This window comes from Oncorhynchus nerka, linkage group LG15 (genome assembly GCF_034236695.1).
Source record: "Oncorhynchus nerka isolate Pitt River linkage group LG15, Oner_Uvic_2.0, whole genome shotgun sequence".
In the NCBI taxonomy this organism is placed as follows: domain Eukaryota; kingdom Metazoa; phylum Chordata; class Actinopteri; order Salmoniformes; family Salmonidae; genus Oncorhynchus; species Oncorhynchus nerka.
Window position 1 is genome coordinate 56403180 of NC_088410.1, and position 18162 is coordinate 56421341.

At 41.9% G+C, this 18162-nt stretch overlaps 1 protein-coding gene across 1 annotated transcript in view; it reads left to right on the forward strand.

Moving 5' to 3' along the window:
• Window positions 1-727: 727 nt before the first annotated feature.
• Window positions 728-18162, forward strand: part of LOC115142940 (neurofascin-like) — a 147922-nt gene continuing 130487 nt past the window's right edge. Inside the window, exon 1 of the mRNA XM_065001731.1 lies at window positions 728-935. The gene's annotated coding sequence lies outside the window, so the exon portion shown is untranslated. The remainder of the gene's footprint in view (window positions 936-18162) is intronic.

The following is an 18162-nucleotide window of genomic DNA, read 5'->3' on the forward strand; positions in this document are numbered from 1 at the left end:
CCATGAGTGACAGAACACTGAGCCAATCACGGTGCAATGCTCCTATTTTCTGCTGGCCTGCCCCACCACCACAGCTTTATTAACTCAATTATATATATATATATATATTGTTTGCAAATTGTATGTGACACGTTACAAAATAACATGCAAAACAGGCAAGCCCCCCCACACACACACACAAAAAAAATACAAAAATACGGGGCTCAAAACAGGTGATGAATGAAGGGTCACCACTGTAGATGAAGTACAGTGATAACACAATATGTTGTTTAAATAAACAAAATATCTGATATTTTATTCCCATTTGAACATGGCTGTGCTTTGAAATGGTTGAAAGCTCAGTGATAGACATTTGGGTGATAACTAAACCAAATATCTGGCTTTGTTTTTCCATTGGAATTTAGTTGTGCTTTTCGATGGCTGAAAGCATAGTGATAACACATTGGAAATTCAACTAACTTTTGGCTGTCTTTTTGAGTGAGTGAATATAGGTTGTAATCTCATTGATCAACGTCTCAACCAAATATGACCTAATTATTCACTGTAACCTCCACCTCTCCTTCAACAAATAACACCGCACCAGAAGGATTCTATTGTCACCGGTTTACCTCCCTTCCCCCCTCAACCCCCATTAACACCTGTCCAGTGGTACCCGGGGTGCGCGCCTTGCACTCCTCCCGATAGCAGCGTGCTCCAGTCGAAGATGCGATTGAGGCTTAACGGATAGGGAGAGAGGAGGAACAGGGAGAGAGACTGAATAAGAAACGGAGAGAGCGAGAGAGGTAGGAGAGAATCCATGAGAGACCTGTACCGCATTACACGAAAGGAGAGAGCACAGACACACACTCTCATACACAGCATACGCTACTGCAGAGCTGACACACATCGCGGAGAGGAGGAGAAGAAACAACGATATCTCTACTGTCACGGCACAGGTAAGCAACAGCAGCACTATATTCATCTTACAGGCTTCTAATAATATTGACTAGCGGCTAGCGGGTTTATGAAGAGTTGGAGATGGGGAGATGAAATTATGATGTGAAGGGATGCTGCGTCTTCGGTAAAGACGGTAGAGGTTGTCGGTAAAGCCCTGGCCTTGTCGTTAATCTGCAGTCGTTCCTGGCCGGGAATTGGGCCGAGCCGAGCCCAATGCTCTGCGCGTCGCTGAAAGATGCTGCGGTGGGTGATTTTTTGCTGCTCTGCGCAAATTATAAACAGGGCCAGAATCTATGGAAAGTACAGTCGTTTATTCCACACACCCATCATATTTACGTATTTGTAGGTAGTTGTGATGTTTGACATAATATCGAGCTGTAGAGGAGACAAACGAGCTATTGAATGGTTGTTAGCAGGGTTGTTTTGTTAGGCCAGGGGGCTGCGGGCAGAGATGGCTGGTACTGTAAATGATCCTAGAGAGAGGGAGGATGATACTAGCGCTCCTTGAAGTGAGAGTGAGTGACTGGTCATGGAGAGATAATTCAGGGGATCGGTTTGTTTATCTGAATCAGGTCATGTCACCAAACCAGCCTATGGTCCCTTGGCTTACATGGGAGAGTATTTTGTTGAGCGTTCTGATTCATCCATCCGCAAGGCCTCTGTGTAAGGACACACGTTTAATTAACTAGGCCTATTCACTGCTTATACATTTGGGTGGAAATCAACATGTATAGCCTTTTGCTTTAGCTGAGTTTCATTTACCTGCTGTCTAAGTGGAGCAAACTAATAACCTATCTCTTGTGTGGGTTTTTGTGCACCTGCATATAGGGAGGACAGTGTGTAGTGTAGGCCCAACATGCTTTGGGTAGAAATTGCATTAAAACACACATCTAGGATCGGTTTATCCACCTCCAATCCTAAACATAATTAAGGGGGGAATGCATAACTGACCTGTGATCAGATTACAGGGCAAACATCCTCTTACACTGCAGGGCCAAATACATATGATGAGCTATCATGTCATGTGACGTTGGGGCATATTATTTAACCTAGACAGGGCTGTATTAGCTGTAGCTGTGTTTACCCTGTGTGTGTGTGTTTGTGTGTGTGTGTGTGTGTGTGTGTGTGTGTGTGTGTGTGTGTGTGTGTGTGTGTGTGTGAGTGTGTGTGAGTGTGTGTGTACGTGTGCGCATTTGCGTGTGTGCTTGTGTATATTTGTGTGTGCAACTGTGCATATGTGTGTGTATCAGTACCTGGGCTGTGGCCTGTGTTTGATGGCGTTACATAAGGGCTATAGAGGGGAACATCTGTCCCTCTTCTCTCCCCCCCAGCAGGCCATCTCTGGGACAGCTTAAACACAGCAGCAGCACTGGACAGATGTCAGCTGGAACTATAACAAAGACCCCCCTCACAGACTGACTAACTGACTAACTGACTGACTGACAGACACACTGACTGACTGATGGATGGACTGAACGACTGAGCTCAGATGATTTGGAGAGTGAAAAATTCCTGTTGAATAGAAATACTAGAGGAGCATGGCTGTGGATCACAATGGAGATAGCAACATTATTAGACGGACAGACAGACGGACATACAGTCTTAAAAAACGATAATCTCTTTCCTTATCTAATAATAGAATTACAAAATGTTCCTTTGTTCTATTAAGGAAGGAAGTTGGTCTTAATTGGTAGCCAGCATGGAGGAATGGAGGGAAAGAGGGAACGAAGGATCCTTGTCTGAATTGCACTGAACAAACAAAAATTAATTAGACATAATTTGATTTAAATATTTTATCTGTAGAACTGAGAAAATCCTGCCCCCACTGACTTTATTTGACCACATATATACTCAGCTTGCACTAATGACCTCACAGATCAGGGTTTGGATGCAGAAGCATAGAAACATAGATCTATTACCATATTATTTGCTACTGATCGACACTGATCAATAAAAGGCCACTCTGAAATATGCAGTTTTGTCTCATGTTTTTGGGGTAGCGTGCATTTGGCAGGAGTGTCCACCAGAGCTTTTACCAGAGAATTTAATGTTAATTTCTCTACCATAAGCCGCCTCCGACTATGTTTTAGAGAATTTGTCAGTACGTCCAAATTGCCTCACAACCACAGACCACATATATGGTGTCATGTGGGCGAGCGGTTTGCTGATGTCAACGTTGTGAACAGAGTGCCCCATGGTGGCCGTGGAGTTATGGTATAGGCAGGCATAAGCTACGGACAACATACACAATTGCATTTTATCTATAGCAATATGAATGCACAGAGATACCGTGATGAGATCATGAGGCCCATTGTTGTGCCATTCATCCACTGCCATCACCTCATGTTTCAGCATAATAATGCACGGAACCATGTCGCAAGGATCTATACACAATTCCTGAAAGCTGAAAATAGCCCAGTTCTTTCATGGCCTGTATACTCACCAGACATGTCACTCATTGAGCATGTTTGGTATGCTCTGGATCGACTTGTATGACAGCATTCTCCAGTTCCTGCCAATATCCAGCAACTTTGTACAGCGGAGTGGAACAACATTCCACAGGCCACAATAAACAGCCTAATCAACTCTATGCGAAAGAGATGTGTCGCGCTTACACAAGATGAATGGTGGTTACACCAGATACTGACTGGTTTTCTGAATCACACCTCTAGCTTTTTTTCAGGTATCTGTGACCATCAGATGCATATCTGTATTCCCAGTCATGTGAAATCCATAGATTAGAGCCTAATGAATTTATTTCAATTGACTTATTTCCTTATATGAACTGTAATTTAGTCAAATCTTTGAAATGGTTGTATGTTGGTTACATTTTTTTGTTCAGTATACATGAAACTGTTTCCATTTCTAATCTACTGCTCTAGGAGATGCATATCTACAGTAGCTCCATCACAATAAGAATGTACCACACACACACACACACACATACAACACATACGACACACACACACACACACACACACACACACACACACAAAAAAATACAATCCTTCATCATATAGGGAAACCGGAACCCTGGAGTCGGATGTCGTCAGGCTATAAAGACATGTAAGCAAAAGCTCCACCTGTTTGTCAAGAGGGCATTAACATTGCTAACACCTATCCAATCTATTCCGATTTATTTTATTTTTTACCTTCATTTTACTAGGCAAGTCAGTTAAGAAAAAATTATTATTTTCAATGACGGCCTAGGAACAGTGGGTTAACTGCCTGTTCAGGGGCAGAACGACAGATTTTGTACCTTGTCAGCTCAGGGATTTGAACTTGCAACCTTTCAGTTACTAGTCCAACGCTCCAACCACTAGGCTACCCTGCCTATCGAGAAGGGGCTAGGAGTCCATTTGGAATTGGGCAACAGTACCAGACTGAGTCTAGTGGTGTATTTTAATAATATCTTAGCTCACACATTCAAAGCTTTTTAACTTTCAAACCCACACAATTGCTTGGACTTTGATTTGTTATGCTACTTAGTACCTATTTGTGGTTAGAATTTTTTATTTCGATTTTCTATTTACTATTCCCCTCCAGGAGGATCTGTGGTTTTCGAATACCTGAAGCTGTCCTGATACGTCTTTGTCTTCATGAGTCTAGTGGTTAATGGAGGTCTTGTGTTCTCGTGGTGGATTGTGATTTCTCTCTGTGTTGCAGTACATATGTTTCACCACCAGGTGCTGATATTCCATGTAAAACTCTGTTGTTACTCCACTGATGTGACTGGTAGCAGAACAGACCTCCAGTGTCTCAATACTGAATGGCTTCTGGATGTTAATGGCGGACATCTGAACTGGATCAAGTCAAACATTTCAGGTTTGCTCCAATAGACCCTGCTCCCCAGGGGAGTTTGTAAACACATCCTAGATGTTTCCCCACCATTACCTCACAGGCCCTTTGTTTGATTCCAGTCTTGAGTCAAACCCAGAAACTGTGTTGGCTTAGTTTAGAGCTTGCAGGTGCATCTATACATACCCAGTATGTATTTGTTTGTATATATATATATGCACACACACACACACACACACACACACACACACACACACACACACACACACACACACACACACACACACACACACACACACACACACACACACACACACACACACACACACACACACGCATACACACACCCCTGTCCACCAGACCATCCCATCCCAGTTCCTCACACTGTGTTTGGGCCATATGGCCTCTTTCCCAGTGATCCCTGTCTCTGGCATGTTGTCAGCTGATTGGAGCACTGGATGGCAGTCAGTCCTAGGGTAGACCCGTGGAGGTGCGCCACGATAGGTCAATTAAATCTGCATTAGAGAAGCCTGCTGTCCTCTCAGTGGCTCAACTGGCATTGGACTGAGCCAGACAGCTAGAAGAACTGCAGGTTTTAATTCAGACCTGGCACTCAAGTCTCATTCTGTAGGTCAGGAAGATATAGTCTGATCCATACACTGTGCTTTGTTTAAAGCTAGAATACACACACACACACACACACACACACACACACACACACACACACACACACACACACACACACACACACACACACACACACACACACACACACACACACACATGCACAACAAATGCATCCTTTCATAGGTTGAGTCATCCCATCATGAGAAACTTGTCTTTCTCTTCCCTCCCTCCCTCCTCCATCCTCCTTTTCCCTCCCATCCCTCCCTCCCTCCCCCTCCCCTCTTCCCCCATGCCCTCTCAGGTTTACCATCCAGAGGTCTTTGTTTCCAGTTTCTATTTTTAAACACGAAATAGCAACTTCTTCCTGAGGGAAGGGCTGAGCAGAAAGGGAGAGGTGTGGGAACGGAGAGAGAGAGAGAAGGAGACAGAGAGAAGTGCATCTGGGCGAGGTCACTTTTAAGCGCATCGTCTGGCTGTGAGCCAGGATGGATGGAGAGAGTGAGGGAGGGATGGAGGGAGGATAATTTCCTGTAGACTCTGACCCAGGGAGGAGCTGCCTGTAGGGTGGTAGGAACACTGGCTCAGCTCCAGGATTCACTCAGGCCTCCACGGAGACATCAGTCTGGAGGCACAGAGAGAGAAAGAGAGAGCCCTTACATCGAGCAGACAGGATGACTAAGGGTTATTCTGTGTAAAATGTGTGTTGCTGATATGATCAATACAATGTGCATTATGTCTTAAGGTTACTCTATGTTTTGGGTCCTTGCTTTCACCGCTGTGTGTGTGTGTGTGTGTGTGTGTGTGTGTGTGTGTGTGTGTGTGTGTGTGTGTGTGTGTGTGTGTGTGTGTGTGTGTGTGTGTGTGTGTGTATGTGTGTGTGAAGGCAACGGTCTTAAAGGCAGGCAGGAGGATTATATCCAAAATAGTGATGGTGGTAGCAGTGGTAGAGGTAAATAATAATGTCTGCAAAAAATAAACAAAACAAAATGTTGAACATAACCAATTAACCGGTTGTAACCTCGTAACCTGGATGATTTGCTAGCCACATGGGGAGTACAGTGGAGCATTTATACAACATTCAAATCTCTGGAAAAGTTTAGTCAAGTCATAATTCTAGAAGGCAGAAGGGAGTGGACTTGACGCTCGTGGCCATCTCCCTGTCTGCCTGTCGGTTTCTCCCTCCTTTGATCAGTAGCGTGTGTATGTTTTCTTTTGACAGAGACACAAAGAGACCTAAACAAAGTGTCCATTGATAGGTTCTGAAGTATAGCATCAAAGCTAGCAGGGAAAGAGGACTACACTTACTAGAAAACTGTTATAGAGGACTCGTTTTACGTGGTCTCGTTTGCTCTGAAAGTCCCTCAAACCCTCAATGACAGTAGCAATGTTTTGTTTTTATTGGTCTAAAGACGTGAATGGTTTCTGGTGCACTCTGATGTGTGCACTAATAATAACACTCAGGGCAGAGCAGGGTGCACACACACACACATACACACTCAGTTAAGTACACAGTTACACACACAGTAGAAGGCAGCTACACACATAGTCACACACACACTGCTGACTTCACCATCTGTGGCACTGTATCTACTTCCAGTTACCAGGTGCATCTCCCCCTTCCCCTGTGTGTGTGTGTGTGTGTGTGTGTGTGTGTGTGTGTGTGTGTGTGTGTGTGTGTGTGTGTGTGTGTGTGTGTGTGTGTGTGTGTGTGTGTGTGTGTGTGTGTGTGTGTGTGTGTGTGTGTGTGCACTCTTCTGCTTCACACCTGCACGTAGCACTGTAACATTAAGACATACAGATGCATCAAGGACAAATCCGACAGGGGACTTTTCAGCTTTGATAACGACAAGAGCAGAGCAGGAAAACTAAATGTTTTCAGATAAGTTACTAATATATCTTTCTTTTAGACACTGTGTTTACCCTATGGCGGTTATACCTATTCTATTCTTAAACCACATATAACTAAGCACACACCACTAAATGATAGCGTTCTATTCTATGTTCTTTTATACATGTTTGGAGCTGCATATTTTGTATGTGTGTGTGTGTGTGTGTGTGTGTGTGTGTGTGTGTGTGTGTGTGTGTGTGTGTGTGTGCTGGTTAGTTTTATTAGGGCACATCTGTAGGTAGCATCTGGCGTTCTTCAAAGAGGAAATGAGCCTATAGTAAATCCTCTAATCATTACTAGTCTGTCTGTAGGCCCTTGGCTAACGCTCCTCACCACAGAGATGTATGACCCCTTGGTGAGTGCAGGAAATCAGGCTATTGTAGATGCTGGTACTCCAATATATTCACTTTATTTTCATTTGACGATAGAAAATATTAGGAAACCGATGAAAATGAATGTTTTTATGGCGCTCTTACCCTAAAAGCACCTGTTTATTCGGTATTGATTCCCATGTCAAATCAACCAATCAATGACATGAAGACCTGCTTTTTACGTAAGTAGTTTTGATATAAAGACATTGACCACATTCCTCACACTTTGGTGATGTTCATTCATCTCATCAGATTTTGTAAAATATCATAACATGACAAAATACCTTTGGTCTGGATAAAGCATTTGAATGAGAGTTATTGATCATTGCGTTGTATTTATTTAGCAAGGTTCTCCACTTAGTAACAATTGCCATTGTTTTCAAGGTAGTTCTGGCTTCATCAGACGCCTAAAGTCCTAAAACTACCTTCCTTCCGACCCTGTCCAGCAGCTGTTGACTTATAAGCCTATCACAGTGTTCCCACTATGGTAGAGAGGACAGGTGAGTAGCAGACACCACAATAGACTTTTGTTTTCAGTCTGAATGTCCCTTAACCTGCCAACAAAGGAGACCCTCCCTCTGTCTGAATTTCTCATCAACCACATATGGTTTCCCCCAGCTATGTGTGTGTGTGTGTGTGTGTGTGTGTGTGTGTGTGTGTGTGTGTGTGTGTGTGTGTGTGTGTGTGTGTGTGTGTGTACATGTGCGTGTGTGGTTGTGTGTCCTGCCTAGCTGTCTGTAGCTTATTGATTACGTTAACCCATCAGTGGATCAATGAGAGTGTGACTGGGGGTGTCACCTGATATGATTGGCTTTGTCACCTTGGTGTTAGGAGATGACGGGGTATTTTGACCCTTAAATGACCATTGCCCACTCCTAGGGTTACAGAGAGAGGTGAAGAGAGTTTTATGTGTACTGTATGGGTGAGGGGTTAGAGGAACCAAACCTAAAAGGGTCACGATGGCACCTGTCATGGTTGTTGAGTGATAGAGCTGAGGGAAAAAAAGAGAGGGACTCGATTCGATTCAATTCCTCCCTTTGTGTTCTTATTCCACTACATCACACCCAGTGTTGTCGTCTATAATTACTACCGTCGTTATTTTAAACCCCTCCTGTTCAGGCAGGTGTGTGTCTGTGGGCCATATAGCACTGCAGTGTTAATGATGGCTGATGGGATAGGGTCAGGGGTCACAGTCCTCCATTAGGGAGGAGTGTGTGTGTGTGTGTGTGTGTGTGTGTGGTCTCCAGGTGGTTGTTTTAGCTACAGTATATAAAGCAGTTCTAATTAATTACAGTAAAAGTGTAATTGTAACTAATGACGATGGTCTGTTTTCCTGTAGTGACATAGGGGCCATTGCTGTAGACAGAATGGCCGTGCAATGTCTTTATAGATGCAGTTAGATTCTAGTGGAGTGTATAGTACACCCACTATCAACTGTCGTGTCACGCTTGCTCCGATTGTCAGCAGTACTGTGTCATTTTACCATGTGTGTGTCTTTGCCGTGACCCTCTCCACAGTAGACCTGAAATGCACATACAATAACACCTAAAAAATAATAATATATACAAACCATAAACTTTCTTTTCATGTAGATAAAGTTGACCTTATAGCGGGCGTGTTTTTACGATTGATTATAAGCAATTGCTTTGTTAACTTAGTCCGTCTGTTGAACTGTCTACATCTCCTCCTCTTTCCTACTGTCGTATGATGCTCCAGCAGCTAATCAGCTGGATGTGTGGGGGTGTAGGAGCGCTAGCCTATGGGCTATCACACGTCAGTAAAAACATTGTTTGATGTGTGGACTTTATTTTCTACAATGCACATTTCCATTGCTCGCTAGCAAATAAATAAATCGATCATCTTTAAAAAAAAAAAAAATATATATATATATATATATATATATATATATAAAAGTTGGATGTGTCTGACTATTCATGAATTATTCAGCAGCAGTCTACAATGTTCTGGCTTTGAGGCCAATGATGCACTAATGTTCTGTCAAATGGACAGTGTGCCAGTCCAATCCAACCTGGCATGGTGTAATTTGATATGGAATCTCTTCTTCATTTATAGGCTAATCAAAGCTGATAACTTAGGCTATGGACATGTTGTGTGTATTTGTTTCTATTTTAATGATTGTCAATTTCATCTACATACAGCATAGCTGTCTCTCTCCCTTTCATACTGTCCTTGTCAATTCATTATCTTATAGCCTACTTTCGGAAAGCCTAAGGTAAGCCTAGGTATTTTATACATTTCAAGGAATGGAGAAGTATTTTCTCTTGTGTTTGACATACGCTGGTGGCTTTGATTGATAGGTTCTTTTACGGGGGTGTGACGTGTGTGATTTCGCTGATTCTTCTCTATATGCCTAATATGACCATTCAGAAAGTTTCCTAAAGTAGCATGTCTGGACTCTTTAATAATTATCAAATGCTCCTCTCGTGATTTACTCTTGTAAAAGGCCTATTTTCAGTAGCTTAGGCTATATTGTTTCTCTCATTACGGCATCCTCTCTTTGAAGAACATATGTTAATGCACTGCCATTGAATGACCGCAGCAGCAGGGTTTGTGATGTTTTGGGAAAAGTGTGAGAAAAACCCATTGGACTTCATGTGAATGGTTTTGTGCTTTGAAATAGGTATCACGTTTCAGATAAGACCCAAATGCAGACTGTGTTGAAGTTAGAATGTTTATTACAGCAACAGGGGCAGGCAAACGACAGGTCATGGCAGGCAGGGGTCAATAATCCAGAGTAGTGGGGCAAAGGTACAGGACATCAGGCAGGCTCAGGGTCAAGGCGGGCAGAGGTCGGTAATCCAGAGTAGTTGGGCAAAGGTACGGGACATCAGGCAGGCTCAGGGTCAGGTCAGCCAGAGGTCGGTAATCCAGAGTAGTGGGGCAAAGGTACCGGACATCAGGCAGGCTCAGGGTCAGGGCGGGCAGAAATAGTAAAAACTCGGAAAACTGAAAACAATCTATAGACAGCAACAGAGGGTAAACCGCTGGTAGGCTTGACGAAACAAAACGAACTGGCAACAGCCAAACAGAGAACACAGGTATAAGTACCCAGGAGATAATGGGGAAGATGGGCGACACCTGGAAGGGGGTGGAGACAAGCACAAGGACAGGTGAAACGGATCAGGGCGTGACAATAGGATCCGTACAAAAACAATTTTAGATGCAGAAAAGCCAACCATCAAGGTAGGAATATGTCTTTATTTAATAATAATAATAATCCTGTCATGCGTTAATGTTGTGTCAATATGAAAATATGACAGATCCTCTCCAACCTAGCATTTCTTAATTTGTAGATTCATATTTATGATGTAATAATCTGAATAATAATAATGAAATGCCATGATAAAAATGATGTGTAATGGCCTGTTTCAAAAATGTTTAATGAAGAAGCATATCCATGTAAACAAGTGTACAAACATAATTATGACCTCCCCCTTTTACATAGGGCCTTATAGGCCTAATATAACAGTAACAGGGCTTCCGAGTGGCGCAGCGCTCTAAAGCACTGCATCTCAGTGCTAGAGGCATCACTACGGACATCCTGGTTCGAATTTCTTAATTTGTTATTTCAAGATGTAATGTGTGAATTTCATTTTGAAATGGTAATACTTTGATGTTAAGTTGTGTCATTTTGTACAGGTGATTTTAGTTCAAATTTGTTTTAGAACAAATGATCTTAACATTATGTGTATTATATCCAAGCAATTGGAAAAAGTGTTAGAGTTTTAAAAAAATGCATTTTGATCATTGGTTGTGAGTTTTGTGTCTAGAGTTTTGAAAAATGACATCAAGGTTCTGAAATTAGTGCCAAAGTGATTGTAAAAAACTGTAAATGGTGTAAATACAAAAATGTGACATTCCTCTCCAATCTGACATTTCTTAATTTGTATACTATACTTAAATTTAGAGGTAATAACCACCACAGGTTCTGCCGGTGACCGTGTACACTGGCCTGGCCAATTACCTTAACCTCAAATTCCAAGACTATTGCAGCCTTAATGTGTGTGTGTGTGTGTGTGTGTGTGTGTGTGTGTGTGTGTGTGTGTGTGTGTGTGTGTGTGTGTGTGTGTGTGTGTGTGTGTGTGTGTGTGTGTGTGTGTGTGTGTGTGTGTGTGTGTGTGTGTGTGTGTGTGTGTGTAACCATCACTCTCCAGCTGGCAGGGACAAGGCTCATGTGCAACAATGAGAGAAATTAAACAGGAATGAGGGAGTGAGAGAGACTGACTGCAGTCTCTCACCATACACACACAGCCTGCATAGTGTCTCCCTCTCGTCTCCTCTCCCCCTTTTTCTCTCTCTCTCCCTCACACACTCTCGATCTTTACAGTCTGTCACCATCTACAGTCCCCCAACCTTTCCCTCTCTATCCCCCTTCCCACTTCTCCCGCTCTCCTCTCTTCTCCCGGCAGATGGACAGTGGTGGTGGGCTGATGGGGGTGAGGAGGTGTGAGGGTGTCTCTGTGGGGACTGAGGGGGGTGAGGGATGCTGGGGTCTTTTGATAATTTAGCTGGCCCTCTGCTGCCCTCGGGGGACGTACTATTGTCTCCATTGTTCTCCTAAAAGTGGGCCAAGAAAGAAGAAAATTAAGAGGGGTATGAGAAAAAGATGGGGGGATTGATTATTAAGAAAGAGAATAAGGAACACTGAACATGGGGATGAATCAATGAGAGAAAGATGGAGCAAGTGATTGTAAGTGATGTTCGATTTATTTTACTGGTGGAAGTGTTTTGTTTGATGGTACATTATAGTGACCATATTGTGATTTGGGCTCAATGGACCATAGAGGGTCAACTGTACTGTAAATGTCAATGCTTTCTTTCATCCAAAATATCTTCCCTCAGTTCTCTCTCTCTCTTCTGAGGTATCTGTTCAGACAGCTACGTCTCTTCTTCTCTTCCCTTCAATTCAAAGGGGCTTTATTGGCATGGGAAACATGTTTTTACGTTGCCAAAGCAAGTTAAATAAACAAAACATAAACCAAATTTAACAGGAAATGTTGCACTCAAAGGTTGAAAAGAGACATTTCAAGTGTTATATTATCAGCTATGTGGAAATAGTTTTAGTACGAATAGTAGGGGAAGATAAATAAACAGATAATATGGGTGGTATTTACAATGTTGTTTGTGCTCCACTGGTTGCCCTTTTCTCATGGCAACTTTGCGTTGTACACAAAGTATATTCATGTCATGTTGGTATAACGGGTCGGGAGACAGGCGCAGGAATGCGTAATAGTTTTTAAAAAATCCTTACCCAATATACAGCGTGCCGTGCACAGGCATGGGGACGAAGACCAAACAAACACGTATACAAAACACAGGGTAGAAATCCAAACAAAAGAGAGAGGATTGTGAATAAATACACAATCGCACAATGATTATCACACAGGACGAGACTCATAATCATCTGCACAATATACGTGGCACGAAAGCCAAAACAACATAGCACAGGTACTCACACGAATCAAAGAACATTGTAACGATAATCGTTCTAACAGTAAACGATGGTGAACAAAGGGCACACTTATGTAATTACTAATCAATGGGAATAAGGGCCAGGTGTGAGTAATGAAAGTTCCGGAGGGATCCGTGACAAATCTATTGGGTTTGTCCCATTTTGTGAATTATTGGTTGGTGAGTGGACCCCAGACACAACCATAGACGGCAATGGGTTCTTTAACTGATTTAAGTATTTTTTGCCAGATCCTAATTGGTATGTTGAGTTTTATGTTCCTTTTGATGGCGTAGAAGACCCTTCTTGACTTATCTCTTAGATCGTTCACAGCCTTGTGGAAGTTACCTGTGGTGTTGATGTTTGCCCTCAGAACAGTTTAACTTTCGACACCTTGGACTACAAGGTGTCGAAAGTGTTCCACCCCTTACAAAAAAAGATTGACGTTTTGAAACTGCAGTAAAAGTACAGTAACTGCAGTCGACTGTGGTATTTTGGACGCAGTAATTGCAGAATAACTGCGCTGTACTGCAGTTAGACTGCACTCTAACTGCAGTTAGAATGCAAAATTACTGCAGTAAAAAAACGTATTCTGGACACAGGATTTGCTGCATACTGCAGTTATACTGCATTCTGACAGAAATATTTTTTCTTAAGCAACAGGGATGTTTCCCACAGTTTTATCAAGATGGCTGGATGTCCTTTGGTCCACCACCCATTCTTGATACATAAAGGAAACTGTTGAGCGTAAAAAATGTTTTTGACGCAAATTGGTGCACCTAGCACCTACTACCATACTCCATTCAAAGGCACTTAAATCTTTTGTATTGCCCTTTCACACTTTGAATGGCACACATACACAATTCAATTCAATTCAATTCAAGGGCTTTATTGGCATGGGAAACATGTGTTAACATTGCCAAAGCAAGTGAGGTAGACAACATACAAAGTGAATATATAAAGTGAAAACAACAAAAATTAACAGTAAACATTACACATACAGAAGTTTCAAAACAGTAAAGACATTACAAATGTCATATTATATATATATATACAATGTACAAATAGTTAAAGGACACAAGATAAAATGAATAAGCATAAATATGGGTTGTATTTACAATGGTGTTTGTTCTTCACTGGTTGCCCTTTTCTCGTGGCAACAGGTCACAAATATTGCTGCTGTGATGGCACACTGTGGAATTTCACCCAAAAGATATGGGAGTTTTTCAAAATTGGATTTGTTTTCGAATTCTTTGTGGATCTGTGTAATCTGGGGGAAATATGTCTCTCTAATATGGTCATACATTGGGCAGGAGGTTACAATCCATGTCTCAATTGTCTCAAGGCTTAAAAATATTTAAACTTGTCTCCTCCCCTTCATCTACACTGATTGAAGTGGATTTAACAAGTGACATAAATAAGGTATCATAGCTGTCACCTGGATTTACCTGGTCATCCTATGTCATGGAAAGAGCAGGAGTTCTTAATGTTTTCCATACTCAGTGTATGTGTTGAATAGGGTGGGGTTCAAGCTGCATCCCTGTCTCACCCCATGGCCCCGAGGAAAGAAAATGGGTTTATTGGGTTTATTTAAACTGCACACTTGTTGTTTGTGTACATTGATTTGATAATGTCACATGTTTCCCCCCCAAAAACTGTTTTCCATAAATTTTATAGCATACCCTCATGCCAAATTGAGTCAAAAGCTTTTCTGAAATCAACAATGCATGATAAGACTTTCCTTTTGTTTTGTTTGTTTGTCAATAAGGGTGTGCAGGGTGTATACCACAGAAGGTTGGTCACACCTTAATTGGGGAAGATGGGCTCATGGTAATGGCTGGAGTGGAATAAGTGGAATGGTCTCAAATACATCAAACACATTGTTTCCATGTGTTTGATGCCATTCCTTTCGATCCATTATAGCCATTATTATGAGCCGTCCTCCCCTCAGCAGCCTCCGCTGGTTTGTATGTGGTCTGTTGTACAATATTTTGGTTAAGAAGCCAATTTGCTCAGGACATTGTTTTCACTGAGGAAATGTTGGAGTCTGCTGTTGATTTTTCTGAGATTACTGTTGATGAGAATTCCATGGTAATTATTAGGGTGAATTTTGTCTCCACTTTTGTGGATTGAGGTGAAGGATGGGTGTAGAACACAAATGTTTAGCAACCAAAAGGTTGAGTGTTCTAATCTTATCATGGACACCTTTAGCTAATTATCAACTTTGTCAACTACTTACTACTTTTTAGCTACTTTGCAACTACGTACCTTAGCTAACCTTAATCCTTTGACATTACTCCTAACACTAACACTAACCTTAACCCTAACCCCTAGCCTAGCTAACATTAGTCACCTAGCTAGAATTAACATTAGCCACCTAGATCATGTTAGCAATAATCAATTGGAATTCATAACATTTCAAAGTTATTGGAAATTTGTAACATTTTTACGAATTGAAATTCATAACATGTCATACCATTTGCAATTCGTAACATGTCATACAAATTGTAATTTGAAAAAATGGATTAGGGACATCCACAGATTAATACATACCATACATTAGGGTTAGGCGATATGACGATATATATCGTGTGACGATAGAAAAACGTCTATCATTTCATATTATGCTCTATTATTTATTTAGTTGTGTCGCAAATGACACTCTTTACAGCAATATTTTTTGTCAATTGGACACGTGCCTGTGGGAAGGAAATGTGCAACACAAACAAATATGGAGGAGAGTGAATGTGACACAGAGCACGGAGACATGGAGCTCGTACCTAAAATAAGGGCTACTTCGGGTCTCATGGACGTGGTTTGGGTATGAAAAGTCTGACACGGACCAGAAAACCGTCCTCTGTATAATATGCTGCAGGCCGGTCCTGACAACAGGCTCAAACACCACTAACCTATTTTACCACCTACGCAAGAATCGTGTGAAACAGTACGGAGAGAGTCTATGGATGAGAACCAAAAACAAACCCCCAACTCAGACGTTGCAAGAGGCTTTTGCCCTCGGCACACCATATGGCAAAGAATCACGAAGATGGAAGGAGATAACAGCTGCCGTTATCAACTTATATCTGCAAAGACATGGCCCCAATTTACAGGGTCGAGAAATGGGGGTTTCGTGAGTTGGTGCTAACACTCGACCCAAGGTACCAAAATGCAAATTGATACGACACGTATTAATGCCAAAATGACATGCAAAACAAGCCAGACGCCCCCCAAACAAAAAGGTTTTATTTTTAGGCCTATATTTATTTTGTTTTGCAACTAGGTGTTTTCTATTTACCTTCTTTTTTAGTTGTTTTGTTACATGCTTAATTGAACATGTGTTCTAAATAAAAGGAGATATAATCAAATATGAGAAAGTACCTTTTATTTTTTGAGTATAATTCAAAATGTAATAAGAAATAGGCCTTTACATGTGGTCATTTTTTATCAACTATTTATTCATTAAATTGACAGAAAATGTGCTATATCGTGATATGTATCGTTATCTGGATATGAAATGACCTATATCGGGATATGAGATTTTGGCCATATCACCAAGCCCTACCATACATACTGTACAATACTAAATGGTTGTCTTAGATTTATGTACAGAATAGTATGAAATGCTATGAGATCAGGTTGCAGTCCACCCAGCTAGCAGTTTGCAGTCAAAAGAAATGGAAATTCTTGCTAACTTGGTTAACTACTTGGTTAAATGAGTCTGTTTTTAACAAATCAACTAGACTATTATATTTTCACCAAGCAAAATAACTGAGTGAATTAACAAAATAATTTTGGAATGAACACTTACAGACATTTAAATTGTCTGTCGAAGTCAATATTTTAAGAACAGGTTTCAATACTTCCTGTAAGTATAATATCCCTTATAGAAATCATGATGACATTGGATAGATAGATACATGTGCATGTGTAGCATGTGACAATAGCAGGATCATATCAAGGATAGCGTCACAAATGAATACAATAACACCACTTGAAGCTTGATGATGACTTGACCATTTGAATCAGCTGTGTAGTGCTAAAGCAAACACAAAAATGTGCACCCCTTTGAGTCCCTAGGACCAGGACTGAGAACCGCTGCTCTTCATTGGGACCACTTAATCTGCAGACAATCTTTCACAGCTCTCTGTATCTGAGGACAGAAAACCTCACAAGAAATAGAATACACAAAAGTACCTTTTCTATCCAGAAAAGCCTACTCTCTCACTTTGACAGCTATTTGATGTAGCATAGGTGGAATTGTCATTGTGAATTTCCTTTCTTCAGACCAATGCCCATTCTCAGTTAAACAAAGTTTTAATATTATTATCAAGGGGGTGGAAACAGGACATCAACTCAGGACATCAACTCACATGATATGACCCAAATCGCTAGCCGTGGTAAAAAGTGACTACTAGCTAATAGATACTAGCTTATAATAGCTAGATAAGCTACTAGCTAGTAGTCACTTTTTACCACGGCTAGCGATCTTCACCTTTAGCTCAGTTACCAGCCAGTTTTAGCTCGGTCAATACCTGCCAGTCTGCACAGTGCGATTATCGGACTGCTTTTCTTCACCACATCACCGGATTCCTGCCGCAAGCTCTGGGCCATTACACTGGATCATTGCAGCTAGCAATCGAGTGGCTACCGCTGGCTAATTCCTCTGTCCCGAAGCAAACACCAGTTAGCCTTGTGCTAGCCTCAAGCTAGGCCCATCTCCCGGCTAGCCAAAGAGGTATACCCGCCAATGCGTTGGCTACTGGCATAGACCCTTTATTGCCGACACGGAGCCACGCCGACCCATCACGACTTGTCTGCCGATGTAATTGTCCGACGTGGTTTCAACAGGCTTTTCCGTTGCCTTGTCACCAAAGACCCATCTGCTAGCCTCGACCCGCTAGATTTCTGAACGCCATGCCTCCAGCTCGCCTAGCATAGTAGCGACTACCGATCGGCTCCCGGACTCACCTATTGCTGCTCATTGGATCCTATGATCACTCGGCTTCACATGCCCCTCTCTAATGTCAATATGCCTTGTCTTCTGCTGTTTCGGGTAGTTATTGTTTTATTTC